Source organism: Sapajus apella, unplaced genomic scaffold, assembly GCF_009761245.1.
Source record: "Sapajus apella isolate SASKATOON/1434 unplaced genomic scaffold, GSC_monkey_1.0 scaffold64, whole genome shotgun sequence".
Classification (NCBI taxonomy): domain Eukaryota; kingdom Metazoa; phylum Chordata; class Mammalia; order Primates; family Cebidae; genus Sapajus; species Sapajus apella.
The window spans coordinates 3,509,546-3,518,426 of NW_022437004.1; the positions used below are offsets into that span (position 1 = coordinate 3,509,546).

Genomic DNA, 8,881 nt, shown 5'->3' on the forward strand with positions numbered 1-8,881 from the left:
CATATAAATAACACTTTGAATAGCTGCTCATCTATCTGGAAATATTACTTGCTAAAGCTACCCAAATAGAGATTGGCTGTAGTTAGGAAAGGGAACAAGATGTTTCACAGATGAGCAAAAGAGACTGTCTTTGAATGATTCAATCTGCTGAAGAATCAACATGTAACAATTGCTAGACTAGATAAAAACTGTAATAAAAATATATGTAGTGGCCTCCAATAAAAAGTTCAATTATTATACCGTAATAGGTAAGCTTGTGCAAAAAAAAAAAAAAAATAGAAAAGGACTATGAGATCCGAGGCAGTATTAGAGCAATTTTCTAGGTGAGGCAGTGCTAGTGGGATATGACAGGTGAGGTATTGTTATTATAATACCTAAGGCAAAGCAGCAACCACACAAAATGATAGACAAATCTGAATTAATATGATACGATGGGCGAGGTGGCATTTGAATATAATCTGCCTGTATTGTGCAGAAGGCTGCATGCATATTATACAACAAATGAATTGTGTGGAAGGGTGTAGACAGAAGACTCAGTGGGAGGAAAGACAAATTACAGGCAAGATTTCAGAAGAGATTTCTGCTTTGCTGGGTAAGGAGCACACTTGGAAATTGGATTTGTAAACAAATTAAAAACTGAGATTTTTTTTTCTAAGGCAGCCTTCAGTGAGTGTTGACAATAAACACTTAACCTTGGCAATTGAAGGACTTTGAAACAAATAATTAGGGAAAGAGGGGGTTGAGGGGGAGCACATTTTAATTTTGCTTCCTCTGTTGATAATCCAGAGTTTGTATTTCTATCCTGGATCTGTGAGGCCAGTAGCCATTTTAGATCCCTGATGGGAAAATGTTGACTTCCCTGAGAATTTCAGCCATCTTTTGCTTTCTTGATCTATGATCACCACCTCTAATTAAAAGTCTTAATCATATCCGAACCCTAAAAGCACAAAGGGGACCACAGCCCACTGAAAGGATCCATTTTATGAAGCGACAGAAACTCTCAGAAATTTGAGCCTGCAGAAACCGCCTGCGTGATCTTTAATGGATTTTTAAAGATGACAAGAAAGGAAATGGGAAAGTAAAGCAATGGAAGGCAGAAATTCCCTAAAGGAGCATTCTGAAGTAAATCAGTGCAACTGAAAAAGTGAACTCCTAGGGCCTGGGGATATCTCCCAGGTTTTTCAGCCGGACACTTACGGCCTGTTGGGTCCCTGAACACCTCTGCTCTGGGCAGACTTTGACAGAGCAAGTCACAGAAAGATGAACGACAGCACCTGAAGTGCTGTTTGCGGGGCAGAAAATTGCTCCCTTTGCACGCTGGGCTGCCTTTGCTCTCTGTCACATGACTTATTACAGCCTCCCCATATAACAGGGCCATTTATGTATGTTAACTTGGCCAGCCGTAATGGTATTCTTCGCCTCCTTTTTCACTGCAGCTTGGGCAATTAAAAACAAAGGAAGCAAATGAGGTCAGCACTCATAAAATCTGAGTCTATAGGTGACAGACATCCTGAGACCAAATAGCCTCCGATGCAGCCACAGTGTAAGGAAACCGTGAGCAAGAAAACGTCTCTGCTTCCAAGGGGTTTTGCTTAGATGCTGATTTTCTCAGGTGAGATGCTGATTTCTCAGGCTGATTTTAGTTTAGTTTTTTTTTAAATCACACTAAATAAGGTACATCTTTTAAGGAGTTTGGTAAATGCTACTAATACAATTATATGCCCATATTGAAAAAGGACGTGAGTGTTCTCTTTAATCTTCTAGCACAAAGACCAATATTTTAACCGCATGGTAGAATTTAATCTCTAGCAGCACTTGAAATAGCAGGTCTCTTGATGTCACACAATTACAGTAAGTGTTTGAAATGTCCCATACACAGGTATACAAGGATATCTTATTCTATTTTTCTGATCCCAGCCTTGTGATCACAATGATTTTGAAAAGCTAATTAGAAGGATCTTCTTTCTTCCCCCAGACCTGATTTAAATAGCACACTGGTTCTTATTCCACACCCTTCTGCTTCTACAGTATGTATATTATACATCTTGGTACATGACATAAACACTTAAGAAGAAAAACAACTCTCAACATCAGAGTTGACTTATACAACGTCCTGGCTTTTCTGCTATAGCTTTGCTCCTATCCCTGAAGCTGGCAACAGCCCCCAGGCCCTTCCTACACCTGAGGCCTCCTGGTTATAAGAGGCACTGGGAAGGCAGCATAAGGAAGGTGGTTGTTATGAGCCGTTCTCTACCAGTGGCTACAGGGGATTCAACAAGGAAGACCTCAAGTTGACATAATTACTTATATTTTCTTCATATCTTAAGAATATTACTCCATAGTTCTTAAATGTAAAGAACACATAGCAGTTATCTCAAACATAACCCCAATTGCACAAATATTCCTAAAACTCCTGGAATACATGACCATCAGGTCCCTTTTAAGCAGAATTCACACAGGACCACTGCAGGGCTCAATAATGGCCAAGAAAACAGAATGGAACAGAATCATATTGTAACATCTGGGTGTACCTTTCTGCCTCAAGAATTAATTAAACTGTGCCTGCCCTTTGAACACACATACTTGAGAAGTGTGAGAAATAGCCTTGATTTTCACATAACAGGAGAGGGATATCTATCTTTATTGCTGAATTTCTGGCCATATTTCATGTAATAGATTTATCAACTTAATGAGAGATTGCTTTCTGTTTTCCTATATTTTATTTCAAAGCGATTTAGTTCCATATTAGATTATAAGCCTTTTGAAAGGAGGACTAAATCTTACATGGCTCTTGTCTCATGTGGATCCGGGGTTGAGAACAAATGCTGTAGACCAGCACATGATTGCATGAAGCTGGGCCTGAAATAGACCAATCAGAATCAGATTGTGAGGCCTTGAATAACATGCTCTTGAGTTTGTAATTTATTCTGTAAAAAATGAAGGGCCATAAAGGGTTTTTAAAATTCATGGGTATCATGATCAGGTCTGTTTTAGAAAGAAACTATGATGACCGAATAGAGGACAAACTAGAGGAAGAAGAGGTCATAGGGAAATTCTGACAATACTTGAAACAGTCCTAGTGAGAGATAATTAAGCCTGAACAGAGCCTGTGGCAACGTAGAGAAGGGGCCAAAACTGTTTAGAGAAACCCTGGTTATCTACAAATGAACTGTGGCAAATGGTGATGCCAAATGCAGGGGTTTGAGAGACAAGGAATCAAAACTGGTTCTAGGTTTCTAACTTGGAAGATTGGCTAAGGATGACACTTTCAACCAGGGGTAGAGATTCTTATTAAGGATGTTCAATTGCAGTTGGTTGAATAGTCATAGGGGTATCATAGAAAAGATTAAAGCTCTGAAGAGACGCATTAAACTAAATGGTTTTAAAGAACATTTCAAGTTTGAAATTCTACTGCTCTCCTGCATAAAGTTATTAACTCGTTGAAGGCAGGGTTTGCATTTTCATTTTTGTGTTCTCCACAATGCATAGCATTTTGTAGGGGCTGAAGTGTATCTGATGAATGAAAAAGTATGAGATTAAAAGGACATTTCTAATAGGCTTCCTGACAAGCAGGACTATTTGAGTTTCCATCTTACTGTCCTACTTACCTTTATTTCACATTATTCTGAACAATGCCTATAATTTCCATGTAACACAATTGCTTTTATGATCCAATGCACAAACCAAGTTCTTTTTCTTTATCTATAAATTTGAGCTGTTGCTGCTAATAATAAAATAATAATAATAATAATTCCATCTTTATAGGGTTATGTGAGTCCATACAGTCATCACCACCCAAAGGGCGTGAAGGCAAAGAGACACTTGAGCACCACATTTCACCCAAATTACTGCGGATGATGTGGATGTGGCCACATTCAGCTTTCATTCAGTCCTGCATAGCCAGATAAGCGCAGATGTTTGGTATTTGCTGCTCTGAATGTACTGTCAGTAACCTAGTAGGCCAAGTTAATATTAGCTCGCGCTGGGTATATGTGAGTATTTTGTTGCTGTTTGGAGAAATGACCAGTTTACTTGGTTATATTGACAGCTCTACTGTAAAATTTGCTGGCATTAAAGGTCATAAAAAACCAGTTTTCCTCTGGTTGCTTCTACCCAAAAGAGAATAAATCTGGAGCTGAATCACTTCTCTGACAATAATTTATGAATCGTGCATTGACTATGTTTGAATTGAGAAAGGCTTTCATATCCTTTCCATTAGCTCAGATTAAGTTTTCATATAGATGCTGAGAAGCATGCTAGCAATATCCTTAGCTCATTTTTATGAAAATTTTATCAGTGCTTTTTTCTGTACTACACTCCAATTGGGATGTCTCAGAATCTAAAGCTCAGCTTTGGACATGAACTTCTCTCAACCTGGCTGGCTGCTGCTCTAAAGGTTTCAATATTTTATGGGCTCTGGCTAACTCAGCCGTGAGATTCAAGCTGCAGAGATTTAACTCTAATGTAAAATCATGAACGGATGAAAACTGGGATGTCATAAGTAATACATCTACAAGAGCAGGATGCAGTTACCATTTTTAAAAGGGCTTTAAAAAGAAAACAACATTCTCTGTTCTGCCTTTATGCCCCAAAATGAAAAGCCCCTGAGCTATTGTACTAACACAGGGCCATCTTTTCTTGCCTCCTTTTCTTCAATTGTTGCTTAATTGTTGTGGTGGGCTGGGGTTTTTTTTTCCCCCGAAGGTCGCCCCATCCACATGAAAGCCCCTAATGTCTGCATTCCAGAGGAATGGGCACTGCGTGGTCGAATGTGTATAGGCCAAATCCATTTCTCAGCATCTTCCTCTTTTTGTCTCAAAACTGATTTAAAACATTTGGAAAATCTGTCTATTCAGCTGAAGTGTTCCACTGCATTCTTTCCTGGAAACAGTGGGGTCACATGTGATCTGTCTGATGGACTTTTCTGCTGCAATCTATAGCCATTTCCCTCGAGCCCCGCAGAGCCTGGCAAAGCCGAGGAGCTCTGTAATGGCTCCAATAACAATGTGTTCTTTGTGTGAAAGAATCCAGGGGGAAGAGCTGAAGTAGACTGGTCAGTAACAAAAAAAAATCATTTTTGCACTCATTTATTTCTTCATTATGTGCTTTGCCATTAAACATCCTTAATAGTAAATACACCTTTCCCTAAAACGCTGCCTGAGCATGAAAAGAAAAAGTACGGAAAGTTCTATTTTTTAAAAAAGGCTATTGTCATCATTGCTAGTTGTTAATCTGCTTCTAATAAGATGGCTGATGGCAGGAACTGCATTGCATGTGTCTGTACTTGTAACAGGAGAGATAGTTTCTAGACAGAGCTTAATTCATCTGCTCAAAAATGTCACCTGATGGATGCATTGGAATAAATCCATCTTTTCAATGCCCCATTGAAATAACTACAGAATCACAGAACTGGAAGAGATCAAAGAAATCAGGTGGTGTGCCCATTCCCTTCAGGGAGCTAGATCTCCCACCAAAGGCAAAAAGTTACTGTGCTGGTCATTACAGCTTCAGGGACCCCACAATCTTCCTCAGAGCCTTCCCAGGACCCCATCATGTTGAAAGGTGCTGTTCTGCCCTTGCATTCAAGAGAAGTTTAAACTATTTTAATCAAAACCCAGCTTCTCTTGTTTAGTTAGCTACTGATAACATAGAAAACAATGCTTTCACAGAAACCTCCTCATATCCTTGAAGACAATCATGAAGTTTCCCCTCTGACCCTATCTTCTGTAGGATAAAACCAGCTTCTTTAGCGTATTATATAATGGGCACTTCTCATCTATTTAATCAGTCCTGGAGAGTTGTAGCCTCAAAAGACACTATAATGTTTAAAAATTATTAAACAAATTAAAATCGGGGTATTTTGCTAACTAAATTGGTAAGATATCTATATATCTATAAGTATATCCATATATGCCCATTGTTGGTATGGGTGAGAAATGAGACTTCTCATATGAGGCCAGAGGGCGGATGAATTGGCACAGCCTATTTGGAGGACAATTTTGTACCAGCTATCAAGAATCGTCAAATATGCATGACCTTTGACCTAGTAATTCCACTTCCAGCAATTCATCTTAAGAAAATAATCAAGAATATGGGAGAGATTAAACTACAGGAAACACACACAGAGTATAAAATTCATTTTGTTAAAATAAAAATAATAAACTACCCAACACTTATTATGTATCTAGTCTATGCTCTAGGCACCAAGCTCGGCACTCTCTGCATATTATCTTATTTAATCCCAAAAATGAACCCATGTGTTACTTCTTCTTCTTATTATTATTAGTGGTAGTAGTAGTAGTATCAACCTTATTTTACTGGAAAAAAGTTAAGGCTTAAATATTTCAAATAATCTTTCAATCAAGAAAGTAGGAAGTGGCTGTACTGGGACTTGAAACTATGTCTCTTAGATGACAGAGGCTTGGAGTCTTTAACAGTATGTTATACTGTTTATATAAGCATATGAAAAGACTGGAAGTTAATAATCCAAAACACTAACATTTGTTATTCTGAATGTTGGGATTATTATTGATTTTTTCTTTTAAGTTACCTAAAATAAACATACATTTCTTTTCTTTATTTCAAGACACCTAACATGAATGTACATTTCTTTTATAATGGGAGAAAAAATATACTGTAACTTGGTACATCTCTCACTGACCCTTTCCCATTCTATCTCTTTCTCTGTCTCACACACACACGCATGTTTCTTGTCATTTATTCTTCAAACACACATTTTTTTTCAACCTTCAAAATTTTTGTCTTCATCATCCTCTCTAGGGCGTGTGCCTCTCTAATGAGGCTCTGAAAGATTCTACTAAATGTAGAAGAGCCTCAGTTCTTGCCTCTGAAGGCCATATTAATTTTTCTTTTCTTACCCAGGTGCCAATTAACATAGCTCTATTAGAGATCATTACTACCAAAGCAATCATATAGCCCTCAGTCTAAAAACAAATCATTAGTATAATCTCAGTCCTGTTTTTAAGCCTTGTTTATAACTGCTAAGGATGTGAGTGCAAACTTCTCTCTGAAGGTGAGCTACAATTTTTCCTGTTCTATTCATAATCAGCACAACTGGATGTTTGCTGCAGTCATGGGGATGAGGATATGAGGATGATGATACACGAGATCAGCAAAGCCAGGGTTCATTGTGCCACCGTCATGTTGCCTGCAACAAAATGCAGCACGGACTATTTTAACTTGAAAGGAAGTAAATCCATATCTGGGAGCCACATTTTTTAAATTGCTCTATGAATTTATTATTAGCTATTATTAATGCAGAACAAGGGGACAAAAAGCTCACAAACACTCTACACAATTTCAGAAGACACATTGCTGGGGAGAGAGAGAGACTGAGATGGATCAACAGTATGCTAGGGTCTTGGTGGATGCATTCCTGGGGGAGGTGGACCTTTAATGCCTGGTGGAGGGGGTCTCATTCCTGGAGGGGGCATATCTATTGGCGTCCCTCGAACAGGGGGAAGCCCAATTGGTGGGCCCATGGGTGGTCTCACACCAGGTGGAGGAGCCATAATACCTGGAGGCGGGATTGCTCTCCCGACAGGTGGGGGCGGAGCCCCCCGTCCTGGTGGGTTCTGTGTTGGGGCTCCAGCAATGCTGGCAGTCGCAGCAACAGCAGCAGCTGCTACAGTGCCTCTTCCCTGTGGAGTCATTACCTGCTGGGACGGGCCCCCAACTCCTCGGACAGGGCCTGCTAATCCAGCAGGGGCCTGGGGAATTGGCACACCAGCTGGTACTCCTCTACCAGCTGCCCTACCAACCCCAGGGCCTTCTGCAGGGAGCCATATTTTTATCCCTATTCTTTCAACAAACATTTATTGAGCAAGTATTATGTGTCAGGCACTATGCTAGACATTCAGTCTACAAAGATGAATAAAGCATAGTCTCTGCCCTAAGGGAGCTCGTAGTCCAGGGGAAGAGAGACTAAAAGCATAATTTGGGGCCTAACTGTGAAGAACTTTGTTAAAAAGTTTTGACTTTATACTTTGGGTGTGGAGAGTCCTCAGATGGTTTTCAGTCATGACGTAATGTAAGCTGCTTACCATAGAAGTACCATGATAAGGGTGTAAAAAATGAAGTCGACTCTGAGAGACCATTGGACAACTGTGGAATGTTCTTTTACGCCAGTTTGAACCAGGGCAGTGGGGATAGCAATACATATTTTGTATATTGACTTGGCAAGTCTCCCTGCTCAATTTGGAATTAAGAAGGGGCATGTACAGTGAGGGAGTAAAAATTATGTTTGTCTTTGAAGCTTTTAACTTGAGTGACAATAAATGGTAACACTATTCACCAAGAATGGAGATACAGAAGAAAAGTTCATAACATGTTTCTGGAAATGCTAAGTTTGATTTTCTGAAGAACATTCTATCAAGATTTTTAGAAAGAAATTGAGAATTTGTATCTAGAACTCCTAGGAGAATTTGTCGACAAGATGTTTTGTGATTCTGTCATACAAATGTGAATTCAGCCATCAGGAAAGTTGCATTTTGCATTGTGTTTTTTCCTTCCTTTCTTCTGAACATGGAACCCAAAGTAGGTTTCAGAGCATGCAAACCCTTTAGATTCTCCGTGCTTCCACCCTAAAATGCTGATGTAATCTGGCATGGTTTTCTAATCACTTATTTAATCGTCTGCAAGCTTCTCAAGGGCATAGACTATAGACAATGAATTGGCTGACTGAGTCATGGTAGCATGAGTGAGGGAATGGGAAACAAAGAGTCACTGAAAACTCTGCAAGTAGCAAACAAAAGAAGTGTGGCCTGCAGACACCTTCAGGGCAGGGAACAGTGAGCCCTCCTCACAGCCTCACTATACCATGGTTCCATCCTTGACAGTTGGTTTCTCCCTCTTTCTAATC

The 8,881-nt window shown here is 39.6% G+C and overlaps 1 pseudogene across 1 annotated transcript; it reads right to left on the reverse strand.

Moving 5' to 3' along the window:
• Nucleotides 1-7,230: 7,230 nt before the first annotated feature.
• Nucleotides 7,231-7,835, reverse strand: LOC116530022 (annotated as a pseudogene). The gene has a single exon (XR_004259792.1). The product of XR_004259792.1 is annotated as a small nuclear ribonucleoprotein-associated protein N pseudogene (transcript).
• Between the last annotated feature and the right edge of the window lie 1,046 nt (nt 7,836-8,881).